We start from the raw sequence: 22,307 nt of genomic DNA on the forward strand, positions 1-22,307 counted from the left end.
CCCCAACAGCATATTTCTTTTTATCTATAGAATTTGTGATTTGTTCAATGAGTTCAGTTAAAGCTAGTGATGTTGACCGGTTACTTCTGAATCCACATTGACTATTAGAGAGTAAATTGTGCTTATCTATGAAATTGTCTAATCTGTTGACGAAAAGTTTTTCCAGAATTTTAGAGAACTGTGGGAGAAGAGAAACAGGTCTGTAATTTGTGAAGTGGTGTTTATCTCCAGTTTTATACAGCGGAATAACTTTAGCTATTTTCATATTATTGGGAAATTGACCAGTTTGTAATGATAAGTTAAAAATGTGTGTTAGTGGTTTAGAAATCCCATCAATTACCTTTTTTTACTATTTTCATATCTGTCTCATTATAATCAGTGGATGTTTTATTCTTGCATTTATTAACAATATCTACAATCTCCATTTCTTCTACCGATTTAAGAAACATTGTACTTGGATTAGTTTCTATAAGATTATCATTAGATGTCACCGGATCTGGGATTTTTTCTGCTAAATTAGGTCCAACACTTACAAAAAAATTATTAAATTTATTAACCACGTCATCCATGTTATTTAGAGTCTTATCATTTTCTATAAAATACTGCGGGTAATTAATCTGTCTAGAGTTATTTCTAATTATGCTGTTTAATATATTCCATATACCCTTAATGTTGTGTTTATTGTTTTCTAATAGTTTATTATAATATTCTTTCTTACAATTTCTCATGATATTAGTTAACTTGTTTTTATATTTCTTATATTTATTTTCTGCTTCTATAGTTCTATGCTTAATGAATTCTCTGTATAGTGTGTTTTTCTTTTTGCAGGCATTTAGCAATCCATTTGACATCCAATGATTATCTTTATACTTTATTTCTCTACAATATTGTTTCATTGGACAATTTTTATCATATAGTATTTTAAATATTCTTAAAAATTCGTCATAAGCTTTATCAATATCATTTTCTTTATATATTAATTCCCAGTTTTGTGCAAGTAAATCATTTTTAAGTGCAACCATGGACTCTTCTGTCCTAACCCTTCGGTATTCTTGTTTATTGCCCAGCTTATATATATATTTACGCCTCCTCGAGGCTGGCACTCTGGCTCGGCTCCCAGTGCAGCTCTCGCAGCTCCTCGGCCTCTGCTGCCGATTGACCTCTCCCGCATTTCCCGTCCCTCCCTTCCGCCGGCTGGCCAGACGTCTTCCGAGCTGCTTCTTGCGTCCGCGGGCTTGGCAGCCCATCTCTCGGTTCCCCTTCCTCCGCCAGACCCTCCAGCTTCTTCCTCATTTTTTGACGGCACAAAAATTGGCTCTTTGGCGGCCCTTTAAAGGTATGGATGTACGTGTTGCATGTTCTTAGTGTATGCTGGAAGCTGCCATGTCCTCCAGACGGCGTGAGCGGCTCCGCTCTTTAACCCTGCGTGCAATCGCCCTGTTATCTTTGCTTATTGGGGTGGACACAAAAAGCTGGAGTAACGCAGCGGGTCAGGCAGCAGCTCAGCAGAGAAGGGTGAGGCAGCAGCTCTGCAGAGAAGGGTGAGGCAGCAGCTCAGCAGAGAAGGGTGAGGCAGCAGCTCAGCAGAGAAGGGTCAGGCAGCATCTCAGCAGAGAAGGGTGAGGCAGCAGCTCAGCAGAGAAGGGAGAGGCAGCATCTCAGCAGAGAAGGGTGAGGCAGCAGCTCAGCAGAGAAGGGTGAGGCAGCATCTCAGCAGAGAAGGATGAGGCAGCATCTCAGCAGAGAAGGGTCAGGCAGCATCTCAGCAGAGAAGGATGAGGCAGCATCTCAGCAGAGAAGGGTCAGGCAGCATCTCAGCAGAGAAGAGTCAGGCAGCATCTCAGCAGAGACGGGAGAGGCAGCAGCTCAGCAGAGAAGGGAGAGGCAGCATCTCAGCAGAGAAGGGTGAGGCAGCAGCTCAGCAGAGAAGGGTGAGGCAGCAGCTCAGCAGAATGGATGGTGTTTTGGGTTGACACCCTGCTTGGAGTCAGCAAGTTGGCAACCCTAACTGAGAAGTAATCCACAGTTGGTAAATCCCAATGTGGACATCCGATTGGCAAGTGCACGTGCGAACCAGAAATGAGACAGCGGGCTACTCTGTGCTAAACTTCAGTCATCTAAAATCCTACGGTCATAGAAACATAGAAACATACAAAATAGGTGCAGGAGTAGGCCATTCGGCCCTTCGAGCCTGCACCGCCATTCAATATGATCATGGCTGATCATTCAGCTCAGTAGCCTGTACCTGCCTTCTCTCCATACCCCCTGATCCCTTTAGCAAAAAGGGCCACATCTAACTCCCTCTTAAATATAACCAATGAACTGGCCTCAACTACCTTCTGTGGCATAGAATAGAATAGTCCAACAGTCCACAATGTCTGTGCCAAACACGATGCCCAGCTAAACTAGTCCTAAGTGATAGGAGTGGAATTAGGCCATTCGGTCCATCACGTCTACGCCGCCATTCAATCATGGCTGATCTACCCCTCCTAACCCAATTCTCCTGCCTCCCCCCCCCCCCCCCCACCATAACCTCTGACACCTGTATTAATCAAGAATCTATCTATCTCTGTCTTAAAAATATCCACTGACTTGGCCTCCACAGCCTTTTATGGTAAAGAATTCCACGGAACACCACTCTCTGACTAAATAAATTTCTCCTCATCTCCTTTCTAAAAGAACGTCCTTTAATTCTGAGACCTCAGCTCCTTGACTCTCCCACTAGTGGAAACATCCTCTCCACATACACTCTATCCAAGCCTTTCACTTTTATGTATGTTTCAATGAGGTCCCCCCCCCCCCCCCCTCATTCTTCTAAACTCCAGTGAGTACAGGCCCAGAGGTGACAAACGCTCGTCATAGGTTAACCTATGTACACTTTTTAGAAAAAAAATTCAGATGCTGAAAATCTAAAATAAAAGCGATAAATGTTGGAAATACTTAGCAAGTCAGGTTAGATTGGTGGGAACTGAAATAAGGCTGCAGGTGGTGGAATCTTGCCTCAGGAACAAAATGCTGGAGGAACTCAGTGGGTAGGGCAGCATTTGTGGAAGGAAATTGAGAGATATGAAATGGACGACTCTTCATCAGACTGATTAAGTAGAGAAGAGATCATTAATAGAGATGAGGTTTAGTTTTTTTTATTGTCATGTGTACTGAGGTACAGTGCAAAACCTTTTGTGAGCTATCCAATTAAATCAGATCATACTCTATGTGAGTTCAAACAAGCCATGTACAAGCACAATAGGTAGCGCACAGAGAAAAATACAACGGTGCAAAAAAGACGAATGTTGCAAGGAGGTAGGTTTGGAAGATCAGGACTACCCCCTAAGTGATGGGAGGTTGGTTCAATTGTCTGATAGAAAGGGGGGAAGAAGCTGTTCCTGAGTCTGGTGGTGCATGCATTCAAGCTTTGGTATCCTCTGCCCGATGAGGGAGTGGAGGTGGGAATGACTGGGGAGAAAATTGGTCCATGATTATATTCAATGGTGCTTTTATTGTCACTTGTGGATACTCACAGTGACATTGTTTTCTTACATGCTGTCCAGTAAAGTATAGCCATACCCAAGCACATTTCTACATATCAAAGTGTACAGAAATAGTCTACTGAGCCCGCATGCAAAATGCGCCAGGTTTCGGTGCCATTTTCAAAGTGCAGTCCGTGCTCTAGTTCTGATGAGCGGTGCTCAATCCAGGCCATCCCCAGGCTGCTGTGGGCCTCAGCCATCGCCACCTTTGGAAGTTACATTTCTCTCCTCGCCAGTTCGCCTTTGTGCCCCAGGGACGCATCCTGCAGCCAACCTTAAGGGCACGGTAGGACAGAGCCTGGTTCCCTCTCCTAACGACCCTGCCCCTTGCCTGTCGCGTCCATCGTCATCACCGGCTCCATCCTACCGGTCTCTGGAATTCAGGGGACAAGCCGGGGCCGGCTCAGTGGCCTCCTCCCTGCACACTGTAGTTGTCTGCTTTCCCGAGGCAGCATGAAGTGCAGATGGAGTCAAAAGTGTAAATTTGATCTGGGTGATGGACTGGGCTACATCAACAGCTGCAGGTTCTTACAGTCTATGATAAATCAAGTTCTTTACCTTCAGTCTGAATAATCACACGTAATACTGGATGAGCACATCAGATTTATTCCACAGTGGGGTTCTTCCCATGAGGATCTCCAGTCACAATACTAGTGTCTGAAAAGATCTCAACTCAGGAGAGGGGAAGAACAACTTTTCCACGATTGTTTACTTGTTTATACAGAAAAAGGGGTGTAAAAGATAAAATTAAGGACCAATTACAAATCTAATACAATTCCCATGGTTACAGAGAAAACAAAATCATTAATACAGGTCACATGCTCAGAAACCAAACCATTAATATAAGTCACATGCTTTTGGGGAAATGCATCAATTTACCGAGAGTGGATTAAAAACTTTTCCTACTTTCACACGCACCTATATAGGAAGTTGTTACTAAGAAAGAAACTTTCTTTATCTCTATACACGAGCAATCTCACAGCTGCATGACCTTGCTTTACTGTTTTAATACACAGCACTCACACAGTCAGACCGAGGAGTGGGGGAGTAATTTAAGAACAAGAGCCCCTGCTCTTCTGTATACTCCTTATCATTCATAAAGGGACAAACACATTCTGTTCCCAAGGATAACATTTCTGCCACAAGCATCCATCTTACTGCTTTCCACTGAAAATAAGCATTCATTTTATATTAGCTAAGACAACAACAAAATATCAATATCTCTAATTAACTATATCAACTAATAGCATAGATTCTCATCTACAGCAAAGCAACATCTGCTGTAGGTCGTTCTGGTCTCCAAATGGAGGCGTGGGTTCGTATCCAACTTCTGACACCATGTTGTGGTGACCGTATAATAACAGAAGCCTTACACCTGAATAACAATCCAAAGACTTTATTAACTACATAGCAAGCATGACCTCACGCCTGCACGTTCCACTTACACTAACTGGAATCTCGCAAGCTGTGGTCACTCAAAAGCTGACTACGTAACTACAAAAGCATGACGCATAACATGAGTGACACCATTACACTAATCTACACTATACCTCCATTCCACCCCCGAGCAGTAATGGATATCGAAGTTGGGCTTTGAGAAGGTATAGAAACTGCCATTACATTATATATATATAATACATATATATATTATATATATATATATAATATATATATATAAACTCTTTATTTATGTTATTATCAAGTCATCTCTCGGTTCCCCCTCCTCCGCCAGACCCTCCAGCTTCTTCCTCATTTTTTTACAGCACAAAAATTGGCTCTTTGGCGGCTCTTTAAAGGTACGGGCGGCATGGGCGGCACGGTAGCGCAGCGGTAGAGTTGCTGCTTTACAGCGAATGCAGCGCCGGAGACTCAGGTTCGATCCTGACTACGGGTGCTGCACTGTAAGGAGTTTGTACGTTCTCCCCGTGACCTGCGTGGGTTTTCTCCGAGATCTTCGGTTTCCTCCCACACTCCAAAGACGTACAGGTATGTAGGTTAATTGGCTGGGTAAATGTAAAAATTGTCCCTAGTGGGTGTAGGATAGTGTTAATGTGCGGGGATCGCTGGGCGGCACGGACTTGGAGGGCCGAAAAGGCCTGTTTCCGGCTGTATATATATGATATGATATGATGTATGAATGTATGTGTTGCATGTTCCTAGTGTATGCTGGAAGCTGCCATGTCCTCCAGACAGCGGGAGCGGCTCCGTTCTTTGACCCTACGTGCAATCGCCCTGTTATCTTTGCTTATTGGGGTGGACACCAAAAGCTGGAGTAACACAGCAGGTCAGGCAGCATCTCAGCAGAGATGGGTCAGGCAGCATCTCAGCAGAGAAGGGTCAGGCAGCATCAACAGCTGCAGGTTCTTACAGTCTATAGCAAAGCAATCTGTAATGCAACTCGATAGAATGCTTTCTATGGTAATCTGTAGAAGTTGATAAGAGTCTCCGAAGGAAATAGTGGCTTTGGTGTTCTTGTTTGGCCATGGCATAGACAATAGGTGCAGGAGTAGGCCATTCGGCCCTTCGAGCCAGCACCATCATTCAATGTGATCATGGCTGTTCATTCTCAGTCAGTACCCCATTCCTGCCTTCTCCCCATACCCCCTGACTCTGCTATCTTTAAGAGCTCTATCTAGCTCTCTCTTGAAAGCATCCAGAGAATTGGCCCCCACTGCCTTCTGAGGCACAGAATTCCACAGATTTACAACTCTCTTAAAATGTTTTTCCTAATCTCTGTTCAAAATGGCCTACCACTTATTCTTAAACTGGGGGCCCCTGGTTCTGGACACCCCCAACATTGGAAACATGTTTCCTGCCTCTAACATGTCAAATCCCTTAATAATCTTATATGTTTCAATAAGATCCCCTCTCATCCTTCTAAATTCCAGCATATACAAGCCTAGTCGCTGCAGTCTTTCAACATACGACAGTCCTGCCATTCCGGGAATTAACCTAGTGAGCCTACGTTGCACGCCCTCAATAGCAAGAATATCCTTCCTCTAATTTGGAGACCAAAACTGCACACAGCAATATGGTTAGTCCGGGACTGACATATGATGAAAGAATGTGTTGACTGGGCTTGTGTTCGCTGGAATTTAGAAGGATGAGAGGGGATCTTATATAACATATAAAATTCTTGAAGGATTGGACAGGCTAGATGCAGGAAAAATGTTCCCGATGTTGGTTGAGTCCAGAACCAGGGGTTACAGTTTAAGAATAAGGGTTAGGCCATTTAGGATTGAGATGAGGAAAAACATCTTCACCCAGAGAGTTGTGCATCTGTGGAATTCTCTGCCACAGAAGGCAGTGGAGGCCAATTCACTGGATGTTTTCAAGAGAGTTAGATTTAGCCCTTAGGACTAAGGGAATCAAGGGATATGGGGAAAAAGCAGGAACGGGGTACTGATTTTAGAGGATCAGCCATGATTATATTGAATGGCGGTGCTGGCTCGAGGGGCCGAATGGCCTACTCCTGCACTGATTTTTCTATGTTTCTACGGCACAGATTGTTCATAATATTTACACCTAAGATCTTGGAAGGTCTGCACCATTTCCACTGAGACACCATTGATGCTGATTGGGGTGTGTACTCAATATATTGGCTGCAATCTGCCCCCCATTGATGAACTGTACACTGCAAGGGCCAGGAAGCGAGCGGGCAAGATCATCTCTGACCCCTCTCACCCTGGCCACAAAATCTTTGAAGCATTTCCGTCTGGAAGGCGACTCCGGACTGTCAAAGCAGCCACAGCCAGACATAAAAACAGCTTTTTTTACACGAGTAGTAGTTCTACTCAATAACCAAAGTCTATCGTCTCTTTTTTGCTCTGGTTTATTTTCACCCACATGTTTAGACCATAATGTTGTATCCTTAATGTTTTGATGTGGTTATGCTTTATTCTTAATTGTTAACTGTATGTTTGTGATGTCATTTGTGAGCGGAGCACCAAGGCACATTCCTTGTATATGCACATACGTGGCCGATAAAACGTATTCATTCATTGATTGACTACTTCCTGGAGTAAAAAAATAGCAGATTAGGGATAGTCTGCATGGCTTTCTGAGGGAAATTGTGTGTTACAAATCAGAATTAAAAAAAAAAAAATCACCAAAAGGATTGATGAAGGAAGGGCAGTGAACCTTTGCAAGTTCTTTGATAGGTTTATTTGGAAAGTTAATTCCAATGGAATCCAAGGTGACCTATCCAACTGGATTCCAAATTGTAAGAAGTCAAATGGTATTTGTGGATGGATGTTTTTCTGATTGGGGCCTGTGCCGAGTGGAATGCTGCAGGGCGTGGTGTTAGACCCACTGTTGTTTGTTGTCTACATTAATGATTTGGATGTCCTTCCTCAATATTGATGTAGTTACATTGTTAAGAAATTTATAGATGTCATCAAAATTGGTGGTCTAGTGGATATTGAGGAAGGACATCTAAATTTACAAAAGGATGTAGATCAAATGGGAAGGTGGACCAAGGAATGGCAATCTGAAAAGTGTCAGGTGGTGCACTTTAGTGTGTTAAACCAGTGCAGGACTTGCACAGTAAATGATAGCCCCCTTGATATTCATTCAGAACAGAGAGATCTGGGAGTGCTGGAGCCTGGTTCCCTGAAAGTGGTTAGAATGGTGGGCAGTGTGGTGAAAAAGATGTTTGGCACACTTGCCTTGATTGGGAAGTGTAGTGAGCATAAAAGTTGGGACATCATGACGCAGCTGCAGAAATGTCATTGGTGAAATGTACCCGAGGTCAGGATTTAACCCGAGTCTCTGGAGCTGAAAGGCAGCAGCTCTACTAGCCTTCAACAAGAATATGAAAATAGAATGTCTGCTTATTATTATTGATGGGCCGAATGGCCTAATTCTGCTCCAATCACTCATGACCTTATAGAGGGCACTGACAAAGTTACAAAGTATCCCGCGCCAGGTCCACCTTGTTCTCCCACTCCCCCTCCCCCTTCTTCATGGCGGTCGGTCCCCCCACATGGCCCGTCATCACCCCGACCTCCTCCACGACCACCGTTGGGATCTCCTGCTGAGCTTCCGCGGTGCCCACCCAGGCCCCGCCCGGCTGCAGACTCCGTCGGCAGTGCATCTCCACCGCCCCGTGGGCCTGCTGGGAGTCGCAGACCCCTTTCATGTATAGGAAACACTACATGAACACTACTTCCTGTAGTCGCCACTGCATGCAGAATCTCCCATCACGATTATATATTATTTTCCCTTTTAAGATATTAACATCGTTCAGCACTCGCAAAAGAAGGTGAAAGGAACAAGGCCAAGAGGTACCGTGGAAATGTCAGTGTCGAACTCCAACATCAAACTAGCTTCAGGTAAGATATGTACACTGATGAGCCAAAACATTATGCCCACCTGCCTAATACACCGATGAGCCAAAACATTATGACCACTGACAGGTGAAATGAATAACATTGATTATCTTGTTACAATGGCACCTGTCAAGGGGTGGGATATATTAGGCAGCAAGTGAAGAGTCAGTTCTTGAAGTTGACATGTTGGATGCAGGAGAAATGGGCAGGAGTAAAGACCTGCGTGACTTTGACAATGGCCAAATTGCTATGGCCAGACGACTGGGTCAGAGCATCTCTGAAACGTCAAGGCTTGTTGGATGCTCCCGGTCAGCAGTGGTGAGTACCTACCGACAGTGGTCCGAGGGGGGACAAACAACAAACCGGAAACAGGGTGTTGGACGCCCAAGGCTCATTGATGCGTGAGGACAACGAAGGCTATCCCGTCGGGTCCGAACTGACAGAAGGTCTACTGTGGTGGTCACGGGAGGAAATGGTCACAAAACACAGTGCATCGCACCCTGCTGCCTCTGGGGCTGTGTAGCGCAGTCCGGTCAGAGAGCCCATGATGATCCCTGTCCACCGTCGAAAGTGCCTGCATTGGGCATGCGAGCATCGGAACTCGACCTTGGAGCAGTGGAAGAAGGTCGCCTGGTCTGATGAGTCCCATTTTCTTTTAGATCACGTGAATGGCCGTGTACGTGTGCAACATTTACCTGGGGAAGTGATGGCACCAGGATGCACTGTGGGAAGACGACAAGCCGGTGGAGGGAGTGTGATGCTCTGGGCAATGTTCTGCTGGGAAACCCTGGGTCCGGCCATTCATGTGGACGTCAATTTGACACGTGTCACCTACCTAAACATCGTTGCAGACCAGGTACACCCTTTCATGGCAATGGTATTTCCAAATGGCAATGGGCTCTTTCAGCAGGATAATGCGCCCTGCCACACTGCACACTTTGTTCGGGAATGGTTTGAGGAACATGATGAAGTGTTCACAGTGTTGCCCTGCCCTCCAAATTCTCCAGATCTCAATCCGATTGAGCATCGGTGGGATGTGCTGGATCGACAAGTCCGATCCACAGCGGCTCCACCTCGCAACCTACAGGACTTGAAGGATCTGCTGCTAATGTTTTGGTGCCAGATACCACAGAACACCTTCAGGGGTCTTGTGGAGTCCATGCCTCAGTGGGTCAGCGCTGTTTTGGCGGCACACGGAGGACCAACAGCATATTAGGCAGGTGGTCATAATGTTTTGGTTCATAAGTGTATATGTACATATATAATTTATTGTTTATATAAATATAAAGTATATCGTTTATAATACCCCAGCCTTGGCATCAGATGGAACTCCAGCTCGACATACATGGGAACTGGCCTAATATCTGACTGAGCTCTAGGGTGTGGGTATGTTTGGGAAATCAAGTTCTTCCCCTCAAAACTTCATCACTGCTGCATACCACTCCAACACTTGTCACAGTGCTTCAGCTTATGGTATGGTACTTTATTTTGCCACATGTACCGAGGTACAGTGAAATTCATTTTTGTATAGTTCAGTACCAGTATCACTATACCTAAGCAATCAAGTACATATTAGATAAGCACCTCAGGTACAGTACAAAAGTATAGCAGTAATACACTGGGTCAGTACATGGAATCGTCCGTTTGGCACCATTTTTAAGTCCCAGTAAATGCAGGGATCTTGACCTGACCATGCAGGTCTGGTGTCCTGGCATCGTTGCAGGGTCGGCCTGGCCAAGCGTAGCCGTGGTATCCTCTGCCGTTGCTCCACTGTTGCCAGTCCACGTACTCGGCCTCTGGGAGCGGTGCCCAGTCCAGCCGAGCCCCAGGCAACTGCAGGGCTCACTCCACCATTGAGGCGATGCACTCCCTCTCACACCCGGTCTGCTTACCGGCCCTCCAGGTGGGTTCCTGTGGATCCTCGATCCGCGGCAGGCGAGCCGGGCCTACTGGACGGGTTCCGTTCCGTGGGGCAGGTTCTCCGTCCCTGGCGGGCGAGTCCCTGGTCCACTGTGGTGGGCTGAGGTGCATCGTAACGAATCCAGTCAGTAATGCATCCAGCAGTGAAGTGTCTGTCAGCCAATGTAACGTCGGGAATTGGAGTGGTGAGAAATATGACATTGATCTTTCTGACAGTAGTGGCACTTTACCTCCACAGGGATTCAGCTGAAATTGAGAAGTAATGATGTTCTAATCTATGAATTCCTTATAACCATGAACAATACTGCAAACCATCCGAACAACCATGTTTATATGATAAAACTTATTTTACATTTAAAGTTCCCAATATAAAATTAAAATGTATCTTTAGCCAGAATTAAATGAAACAAAATAATTTGATCGGTCATTCTTTTATAATCTTTTTCACATACATCATTTTTAACTGCTCCATCACTATGGTTCTGAACCAATTGCCAGTCCTTCCCTATGCACCGAGCATCACGTGAATCTAAGTTTTCAAACTAGATTGTATGATTTACTTGACCATGAGAAGCTCATCTATTTATTTCATTAGCTTCTCTAAACATTTTTCAGGTAAAAGGAATCATCTCATGGTCCTGGTGCCTCTGGGGATGTTGATGGGAGGTATATTGGCGTGCTACAATATAAGTATAAGTTTATTTATAAATTACATAAGTAATGAGAAAATTTACTGACTGATTGACTGGCCAGGACGTCGGAAGCCCGCAGGCCCCTGTGTGGGGGCCAACATCGGGAGCTCCGGCAGCGGCAGCGTCTTCGCCCGCCCCGAGTCGCGGGGCTTGGGTCGGCCCGCCGTGGACCTTTCACCGTCCGGCGCAGCCTGAAATAGGCCGCGGGATTTTCTCGGCCCGGCGGGGGCTTCAATGTCGGGACCCCCGACCGCCCCGACGTGGCAACTTCAACAGCCTGAAAACGGGAGAAGACGGCAGGGGAAGAGAAAAGATATTCTGGCCTTCCATCACAGTGAGGAGGGACTGGAGGAGACTCAATGTGATGGATGTTTCTTTTGTTTGGTGTTTAGTTTATGATTGTTTGTGTTATTGCATTTTTATTGATTATTCTTATTGGTCTTATTGTTGAACTGCGTGTAATATTTCATTTCACTACACATTTATGTGTATGTGACAAATAAATGACTATTGACTATTGATATTGAGCATGTGATCCTGTTAAGACAATAATCTGCTGGAGGAACTCCAAGGTTGAGGTGTATCTGTGGGGGGGTCAGAAGGTCATAAGTGATAGGAGCAGAATTGCGTCATTCAACCCATCAAGTCCACTCCGCCATTTTATCACAGCTGATCTATCTCTCCCTCCTAACCCCATTCTCCTGCCTTCTCTCCATAACCCCAAGACACCTGTATTAATCAAAAATCTATCGCTGCCGTAAAAATATCCATTGACGTCCTCCACAGTCTTCTGTGGCAATGAATTCCACAGATTCACCTCACTCTGACTAAAGAAATTCCTCCTGATATCCTCCCAACATCCACTTTCACTATTCAGTACGTTTCAATGAGGTCCCCTCCTCATTCTTCTAAATTGCAGGAAGCACAGGCCCACTGCCGTCAAACGCTCATCATATGTTAACCCACTCATTCCTCGGATCATTCTTGTAAACCTCCTCTGGACCCTCTCCAGGGCCAGCCCATCCTTCCTTAGATGTGGTGCCCAAAATTGCTCACAATACTCCAAATGCGACCTGACCAGCACCTTATAGAGCCTCAGCATTACATTCCTATTTTTGTATTCTAGCCCCCTGAAATAAATGCTTGCATTGTGTTTGCCTTCTTTACTACCGATTCGACTTGCAGATTAACTTTTTGGGAATCCTGCACCAGCCCCATTTAGAAAATAGTCTGCGCCTTTATTCCAAAATGCCTTGCTACCAAGTAAGCCTTACTACCAAAATGCATGACTCCACACTTTGCTACACTATATTTGATCTGCCACTTCTCTGCCCACTCTCCTAATCTATCAAAGACCTTCTACAGAGTCCCTACTTTCTCTACACTGCCTGCCCCTCCACCTGTTTTCGTATCATCTGCAAACTTGGCCACAAAGCCTGCAATCCCCTCATCCAAATCATTAATATACAATGTGAAGATTAGCAGCCCCAGCACCAAGCCCTGCGGAACTCCGCTAATCACTGCAAGCCAACCAGAAAAAGCCCCTTTTATTGCCACTCTTTGCCTTCTGCCATCCAGCCGACCTGCTATCCATGCTAGTATCTGCCCTTTGGTGGAATGGCCTCTCACCTTCCTTAGCAGCCTCACATGTGGCACCTTGTCAAAGGCTTTTTCAAAAACTATGTAAACAAACATCCACTGACTCTCCATTGTCTGTAATGCTATTTACTTCTTCAATGAATTCCAACAGATTTGTCAGGCAAGATCTCCCTTTCACATGCTGACTTTGGCCTATTTTATCATGAATTTCTAAGTACTCTTAGGGTGAATGGAATTCATGACATTTCAAGTAAAAATCCTGCACAGGAGCTCCCGGAGAAAACTCATGCAGATCCTGGGGAGAACATACGAACTCAGTACAGACAGCACCCATAGGATCGATCCCGGGTCTCTGGCGCTGTAAGGCAGCAACTCTACTGCTGCGCCACTGTGCCGCTTGGAAATATTCTTGAAGCTACAAGTTTCCAATTCAGCATCAGGCATCCTGTACCTTGTGATGTGTCCATGATGACTCCTGCAGTATCGTTTGTATTTCATAAAATGGAATATACCACATGACAAGGAGGGAAAATGAATGCAATTAATTTGCGACTGTGACATTATAATGCAAATGTGACCATCGAACATGTGATTAGAAATCATCTACAAGCCTTCTTTATCTTTTTTACTCTGATTAAAATCAAAGAAATTCCAGGGGATAGTTATAGAGTCATGCAGCGTGGAAGCAGACCCTTTGGCCCAAGTTGCCCATGCTGACAAAGATGCCCCGCCTATGCTAGACCCACCTGCCGCTGTTGCCCAATATCCCTCCAAATATTTCCTATTCAGTTATTTGTCCAAATGTGTTTGTAATGTAGTTATAGTAACTGCCTCAATTCTTTCCTCTGGCACCTAATTCCATTTACCCACCACACACCACCAGCTTCCTATTAAATCTTTCTCCTCCCACCTTAAACCTAGGTTATCTGGTTTTTGGATCGTCCACCCTGTGAATAGACTGCATGCATTCATCATATCTATTCCCTTCACTATTTTATACACCTCTAAGATCACAACCCAGCCTCCTGCTTTCCAAGTAATGAAGTCCTAGCCTGCTCAATTTTTCCCTATAGCTCAGGGGGTCAATTCATGGCAACATCCTCATAAACCTTTTCTACACTCTTACCAGCTTAACAACATCCTTCCTATAGCATGGTGACCAAAAGTGACCACCATACTCCAAATGCAGCCTCACCAATGTCTTGTGCAACTGTGTAATAACATCCCGACAACTAACGTACGTGTTGGGACCTCTCGTATTGATCATGGCGATTTTTTGGATGTCGATGGAATCTTTCAAAAAAATGTGATTGCACAATTGAGTTTTGACAGACTGAGGGATTGAAATGGAGAAATCTGGCATGTGTCTATAAGATATGATATGGAGGGGAACTGTGTCAATTGTTGTCTGGGAGAGTGCTCTCAATGTCAACACACTTCCCAGGCTTTTATGAGGAAGACTTTACAAGATAGATAGGGCTGGGTATGGCTTTCTTGAGTTTGAATTCACTGTGGAGGGTGATGCTGGGTGACCTATAGAGTTTACTGATTTCAAGAAATTCAAGATTGTTTTATTGTCATATGTCCTGAAACGGAATAATGAAATTCTTACCTCCTGCAGCACAACAGGTTTGTAGAGAGTGTATTCCATAAATAACATCATAAACAAACAAAAAAAAGTTTAATTAATTAAAAAACGATATAGTCCTTGGTGCAACCCAGGCATTTCGCAGTTCTGAGTTTATTTGGAGTTCGTAATGTTCAATAGCCCAGTGGTTGTCGGAAAGAAGCATTTGTTGGAACAATTGTCGGAATCTGGACTTCCTGATCCTGAATCTCGCAGCACAGCAGTTATGTAAGATTTTTGTTATGGTTTATCAATGTGAACTGTGAACAAATGCAATACTTTTATCTTAACATCAGTGTCCTATTTTTCAGGCTCCAAATGACTGACCCAGTTGCACATATCATGGAATTTGCTGACCATCTCTTATGATGACTTGGAAACTCTCAACTAACTGTCCAAAATTCGCACCGCCTCCCCTCTCCTCCCCCAACTGGAGCATTACATGGCTCATGATAGGCCATCTCTCAATGGGACCTCTTGCTCAACCACAAGCATCACCAACTGCAACCTGGTAACTGACCCAAGTGAGGAAGTGCCAAATTCTAACTGCACAAGAATAAACAGAACACCTGTCAGTCACCTGAGTTTAGGATGGGCAAGTTGGATTTTTTTCACTAACAAACTTAGCTATGCATATATATTTTTTACTAACTGTTAAATGTTCCCGAGGTGTCGTGAGCCTAAACTCAATGAAACACCAGTGAAGGGAGGTGCCCACTTGATAACCCTAATGATATATTTGCATCTACACAATCAGTTTTTAAAATTTACTTGTTAACCTGTAGGTAGCTGATTATTGCATAAGTTAGTTATTGGCCTTAGCAAAAGTTTGTATAATCAGTTTAGATAGTATTTTGGCTTTGGGCTTGGTTTTCTTGATTGAGCGCTTATCCTGAAATTATAACACGTACTTTGTGTATTAATTGTAATTTAGTATATATTAATATTTACATATATATATAGAAAACATGTTCCCAATGTTGGGGTAGTCCAGAACCAGGGGCCACAGTTTAAGAATAAGGGGTAGGCCATTTAGAACAGAGATGAGGAAAAACTTTTTTAGTCAGAGAGTTGTGAATCTGTGGAATTCTCTGCCTCAGAGGGCAGTGAAGGCCAATTCTCTGAATACATTCAAGAGAGAGCTAGATAGAGCTCTTAAGGATAGAGGAGTCAGGGGGTATGGGGAGAAAGCAGGAACAGGGTACTGATTGAGAATGATCAGCCATGATCACATTGAATGGCGGTGCTGGCTCGAAGGGCCGAATGGCCTACTCCTGCACCTATTGTAAATCAAATCATTAACACTTTAAAATGACGCACTTAAAGTTTTTTTTGCACAGATAACTTATTTTGTTAGGTGCGATCGCCATTTCTTCAGAATAAACTTTCAAAAATGTCAGATGTTGATTATTCATTTCATATGAATGTGAATGAGGAGCAGGGGGAGGCAGCTTCTTGAACTCTTCAATCTGCTCCGCCATTCAATAGAACCTTGGCCGATCTGATTGTGTCCTCAGCTCTGTGTTCCCACCTGCCCACAGCATTCTTTCAAACTCCTTGCTTACCAAGTACCAATCTAAACTCAGCCGTATAATTAATGGTGTCTCCTACAATCACTGGCCTTTGAAGAAAAAGTTGCAATGAGCTTCAATCTATTGAAAGAGAAGAACATATACCACTTCTGTGTTAAATGGTCAACCTTCAGTTTTTAAACAGTGACCCTCAGCTTCCGATTCTCCCACAGGAGGAAACATTCACATCCAAGTTATCAACATCCCACTGCACCCATACGTTTCAGTCAAGTCTACTCGCATTCTTCTAAACTCCAGTAGTTACTAAAATAATTTCTGCAAGGTATGAGGCATGTGCTTGGTCACAATTCGCCCATTTTGTATTGAAGAATTCCATAAAAATGAGAGCTCAGAAATAGGCCGTCCCTCCAAGCCAGCCTCTGCTGGTGTTACCCCTTCACACTAATCTCTTATCCTATTTCATTACACCCTCCCTACAAATATTAGCTTACCTCACTTAATCAGCAATTCCTGTTGAATGGTTCGATGCTCTTTAATACAGCCTCATGATGTGAGCATTCTTTTTACACCATTCACCAAGTTAAATAAGCCAAGTAATCTTCACATAAAGTTCTCTTATGTTAGGATGCTTGTAGTATAATTGTGCACAGGGCTCCACCACTCTGGACCTGCCCCCCTCCAGATTTGCTGGTGACAATCCTTGCTGCACTTTTCTGAATGTGGAGAGTCAACCGAGTTGTCCTTGCAGATCTGGTAAAAAATAGTGGGTGACAACCAGGACTCGGGTGCTCCATGTTTGGGTGCAACCCCTGAAATGCTTTGGCTGACAGCTCGTAAAATGTCAGAGAGTTGAAGGCCTTTCAATGGGGTTTAAATGACCCTGAACTGCTGGACAACAACGAGCAAGATTTGTCCTAATATTTAAAACACGAGATGCTCTTATAACTGTGTTCGATGCAACTGTATGATTAGTTCACTTATATCTCAATGGTTCAATGGTGCTTTATATGTCACATGTGCAGCTGCACTGGAAATTATTTTTGCATAAGTTACACATGCTGACACCCCCATTTTTGACGCCATAATTCAAAGTCCAAAGTCTGGTCAGCCTGCGCGCTCGATGTACTGGAGCAGTTCACGCAAACCAACATTGCTCTCCTCACCCGGCCATCTTTGTGTCCTGGGGGTCCTCCTGCAGCCCACCTTGGAGGCCTGGAGTCATTACCCCGGTTATGTAATTTCTCTGAACATTCTGAAAATTATATTTGATGTTGCTCTTTTATGATGGTATGCAACAGGTGATCTCGTCAATGGGAGGAATTTGGGGGAAACCCATGCAGTCACAGGGAGAATGTGCAATCTCCACACAAACAGCACTGAAACCTGGATTACTGGAACCGAGGGATTGCAACATTAATTGCCGCATCACTGCACCACACACAACTGACGTGTTGATGGTCGTCATTTCCCATTTTGCAACGTCTGTGCCATGATTTTGACGATCTAAGAATGGGAAACTTGCAGTATAATGATTTTGTGGTGGAATTAATTGATATTTAACATGATTATATGTGAACCTAACAGCCCCTTGTGTGTATGTGTGGATGTACAGCTCTACTGCTGAATTTTGAAGATGTCTGTTCCTCTTAGAAACACAAATCCCACTTGTAAATTTACAGATTATGTAAAGATAAAAATTCCTCCAGCAATATCCTGTGTGGGATTTTCTTTTCACTGCACCTATACTGGTTGTGAATCCATAAAAGCCTTGTTTATATACAACCTGGAAGCAATGAGTGGCTTATGTCATTTCTGTGAAAGTGACCCTGAGAACCAATTAGTCCAGTCTTCCCCACACCAGAGACTCCATCCAGATTTATCTTCTAGACCTGTATTCTGCAGTTCCCTGACACTACAGTACAGTAGTATTTGGAAACATTATGAACAGATCCTGCATAAACACAGTTGTTGATTTTATTCTTAAAAGGCCAATGAATCAAACGACTCACTAATTGAAAGTTAGTGGTTTTGCAGATAGTGAAGATGGTTGTGAAATATTGCAACAGGTTCTGGACCAATTGGCCAGGTGGGCAGAGGAATGGTTGATGGAAAAGTATGAGGTGTTGCATTTTGGGACAACAAGCAAGGGCAAACAAGGCCACACAGTAAATGGTAGGCCCCTGGGTATTGTTGTAGAGCAGAGGGATCTAGGAGTACAGGTGCATGGTTCCGTGAAGGTCGAGACGCAGATAGATAAGGTGGTCAAAAAGGCTTTTGGCACTTTGGCCTTCATCAGTCAGAGTATTGAGTTGGGAGGTCATGTTGCTGTTGTATAAGACGTTGGTGAGACTGAATTTAGAATATTGTGTTCAGTTCTGGGCACCATGTTATCAGAAAGATATTGTCAAACTTGAAAGGGTTCAGAAAAGATTTGAGGATGTTGCCAAGACTAGAGGGTGTGAGCTTTAGGGAGAGGTTGAGTAGGCTGGGTCTCTATTCCATGGAGCGCAGGAGGATGAGGGGAGATCTTATAGAGGTGTGCAAAATCATGAGAGGAATAGATCGGGTAGATGCATAGAGTCCTTTGCCCAGAGTAGAGGAATCAAGGACCAGTGGACATAGGTTCAAGGTGAAGGGGGAAATATTTAATAGGAATCCGAGTGGTCATTTTTTCACACAAAGCGTGGTGGGTATATGGAACTAGCTGCCAGAGGAGGTAGGTGAGGCTGGGACTATCCCATCATTTAAGAAACAGACAGGTACATGGATAGGACAGGTTTGGAGGCATATGGACCAAGCGCAGGCAAGTGGGCCTAGTGTAGCTGGGACATTGTTGGCCGGTGTGGGCGATTTGGACCGAAGGGCCTGTTTCCACACTGTATCACTCTTTGACTCTAAATGTTAAACTGTAAGTCTGGAGACTACTTTCTGTGCCTGTTCAGTTTCAATTTAGTTCAATTTAATTTATTGTCATGTGCACTGAGTTACAGTGAAAAACTTTGTTGCGTGCTAACCAGTCAGCGGAAAGACAATCATGATTACAATCAAGCCATACACAGTGTACAGATACATGTTAAGGGAATAACGTTTAATGAAAGATAAAACCAGTAAAGTCCGATCAAAGATAGTCTGAGATTCACCAATGAGGTAGATAGTAGTTCAGGACTTTCTAGTTGCAGCAGCCTGATCACAGCCAGAAAGAAACTGTCCCTGAATCTGAAGTGGTGCATTTTCACACTTTTATACCTGTTGCCCGATGGGAGAGGGAGGAAGAGGGTGTGGCCAAGGTGTGACTCATCCTTGATTATGCCGAGGCAGTGTGAGGTATAAATGGAGTCAATGGAAGGGAGGTTGGTTTTTGTGATGGTGGGTTGCGTCCACCATTCGCTGCAATTTCTTGCGGTCTTGGATGAAGCTATTCCCAAACTAAGCTATTGAAGGTTGGGCATTGTTTCTGCTGCATCACTTTTAACTCAGGCCCCATACTCAGCCTTTCCCTGGGAAACTTGTACGTTGGTTGCTGCAAGTAATCTTTCCTCAAGTTCAGGATTGTGGAAATGTGCAAGGGAGCACTTTTTTTGCCTATTTGTTCTCAGGGGAGGCAATATGATTCAGCTTGACATTTTCTCCAAGTGATATAAATGAAGTACTCAGAAAATGTGAAATCTCTTCCCACCACATTTAATTTAATAATGAATTTACCTGGAGTATGAGGGTTTGGCTCGGGGGAGAAGGTATGCTTCTAACCTTCTTGCACTAGCATATTGTTGCATGGCCCCAATCCCACTGTTGATGTGTTTGCCGTGTCCCAATAATTCTCAAAGGTTCAGAGGAAAGAGGTGGGGGTAGTGCCAGAGTAAGTTTGGAACAAGGACTGTTCCACGTAACTAACAGCACAAGTGGTGAAAGTGGCGAGTGGATTGCTGGCATAGCAACAGAGTGTGCTTGAAATGAACAAGATTGTGGGCTGCAGTTGCATTGATAACGACTGAGAACTAATCCATCGCTGTTAACTTGCACTCGAATCGGGACAGTGTGCAAAATATCAACGTGGTCCCTGCGGAAAATTTGGAAGCAAAATTAAAGAATGCAACGTATGTAGGAATCATTACCCCTGTGCAATTAACTGCAAAATCTGTATCAGTATAAAAGTTTTTTAAAGTATATAATCATTTACTGGCGGACCCCGGAAGAGAGAGATGGATTTTCGCGGGTTTTTTCTTTGATATGGCGTATTGTGCGGTGGAAGATTGAGTTTGGTGCTCAAATCGGGAATCCGAGGATATTGGCTCCCAATCCCACTGAGGAGGGGAAACGGTCCCGTCCCGTCCCGCAGAGTAAGTACTGGGGCTGCACTCAGACTGGGCTTCTCTGGAGCAAAGCGACAGCACACCAAGGTTTTGATTAGTTCAGTGGGGAAAGAATGTTGACATCAGCCTTGTTTCTGCAAAGTGACTTCCTTTTACTGAGAGGCGGAGGAATAGAGAGGCAGGGGCAAAGACTGAGTGAATGAATGAATGAAGATGGATGGAGGAGGAGAATGTAAAAAAAATCTATTAGAGCGTCTGAAGAAGCGTCCCGACCCGAGACATCGTTTGTCCATTTCCCTCCACAGTCTGAGCAGCTGAGTTTCTCCAGCACTTTGTGTTTTGCTAAAACTTTGATAGAAAACCCTTTAACAGGTTTTAATTGAGCTGATCAGCAGGTGAGCGTGATCTACGACAGCTCATTGCCCCACAGCCGCCTGTGGGGCAATCTTTGACCTCAATGATTCATTGGTTCCACGGGCAGCTTGGGGGATTTCCCGGCCCGCGGGGGATTGAATGTATTGTATTATAGCTATTTGAAAAAATAGTGTCTTAGATAATTTGGTGGTTTTGTACTGTGGTGATGGGTGTGTTACCACGGTTTATTTTGTATTAGACCAAGTGGACCCGTTGGGCCCAAAGCTGCATTGCTGCAGTACCCTCTCCTCCTCCCTCCCCTCTCCCTCTCTCCCCTTCCCCTAACCTCCTTTCCCTCTCCCCTTCCCCTCCCCCCACTCCATCCCCCTCAACCCCCCCCCCCCCCCCACCTTGGATTTAAACTTTAAAATGTGAATAACTTTAAAAATATAACACCCATTTCAATGAAACTTCTTCCATTAGCTCCAAAGGGACTAAGGTGAGTAAGGTGGGCCTAAAATTGTTCACACTATCGTGTACCGTTTTGGCTGTAGTTCAGGAACAAACAAACAAACAAACGAGAATTTTAGTATGTAGATTGTAGTGGGTCTGGACGCAGTAGGAATCAGGCAAGATGCCAGGTAGGTATTAACCGTAATTTAATGCAGCAACAGAACATCCACACTCTTCAGTCTCAAGCACGAGTTATCTCTTTAGCCCCTTCAGGCAAACCCTGTAGCACTAGTCCCTTTCCCAGCCCTGTCAAACCCGTGCCGAGGGGGATGATCCAGGGAGTGGCCTAATCCCCGGGCACCGCCACAGTATCTTATTGAATAAATTATTTTTGATACACAAAAAAATAGATTAATTGATCATTTATTGTCAGATGTACCTAGGTATAGTGGAATTCTATGTTTTTGCTTACAATCCGGTAAAATCAAACAGCAGACTTCACCTAGTGCACAAACAGTCGCCGCGTTTCGGGAGCCGATCAAGTTTAGAAAGTTCTCAGTACAGTCTTGTCTTCTCGCAGTGGTGAACCAGGCCATGCCGCCGCACGTGGCCCCAGGCGGTCTGCAGGGTCCCCCGTTGTTCTCGGTGGCCCTCCACTGGGTCACCCCTTGATCTCGGCGGCCTCCCCCCACTCCGGTCCCCCTTTGTTCTTGTCAGCTCCCCACCTGCCAGGTTTCTGTTTGTTCTTGTCAGCCCTTCCACCTGCTGGGTCCCCCTTTGTTCATGGTGCCCCCCTGCCGGGTCCCCATTGGTTCATGGTGCCCCCCTGCCGGGTCCCCCTTGGTTCATGGTGCCCCCTGCCGGGTCCCCCTTGGTTCATGGTGCCCCCCTGCCGGGTCCCCCTTGGTTCGCGGTGCCCCCCTGCCAGGTCCCCCATGGTTCATGGTGCCCCCCTGCCGGGTC

General features: G+C 44.7%; 1 long non-coding RNA gene across 2 annotated transcripts; it reads left to right on the forward strand.

The window, feature by feature from the left end:
- Nucleotides 1-1,101: 1,101 nt before the first annotated feature.
- On the forward strand, nucleotides 1,102-17,941 carry LOC144599640 (uncharacterized). 2 transcript variants are annotated; one of them, XR_013548018.1, is made up of 4 exons: nucleotides 1,102-1,336; nucleotides 8,759-8,860; nucleotides 15,007-15,290; nucleotides 17,526-17,941. It is a non-coding gene; the product is annotated as an uncharacterized LOC144599640 (long non-coding RNA). The 2 variants fall into 2 exon arrangements; XR_013548017.1 differs by having other exon boundaries at nucleotides 1,104-1,336; nucleotides 15,007-17,941.
- Nucleotides 17,942-22,307: the final 4,366 nt, after the last annotated feature.

Source organism: Rhinoraja longicauda, chromosome 13 (genome assembly GCF_053455715.1).
Source record: "Rhinoraja longicauda isolate Sanriku21f chromosome 13, sRhiLon1.1, whole genome shotgun sequence".
Classification (NCBI taxonomy): Eukaryota; Metazoa; Chordata; class Chondrichthyes; order Rajiformes; family Arhynchobatidae; genus Rhinoraja; species Rhinoraja longicauda.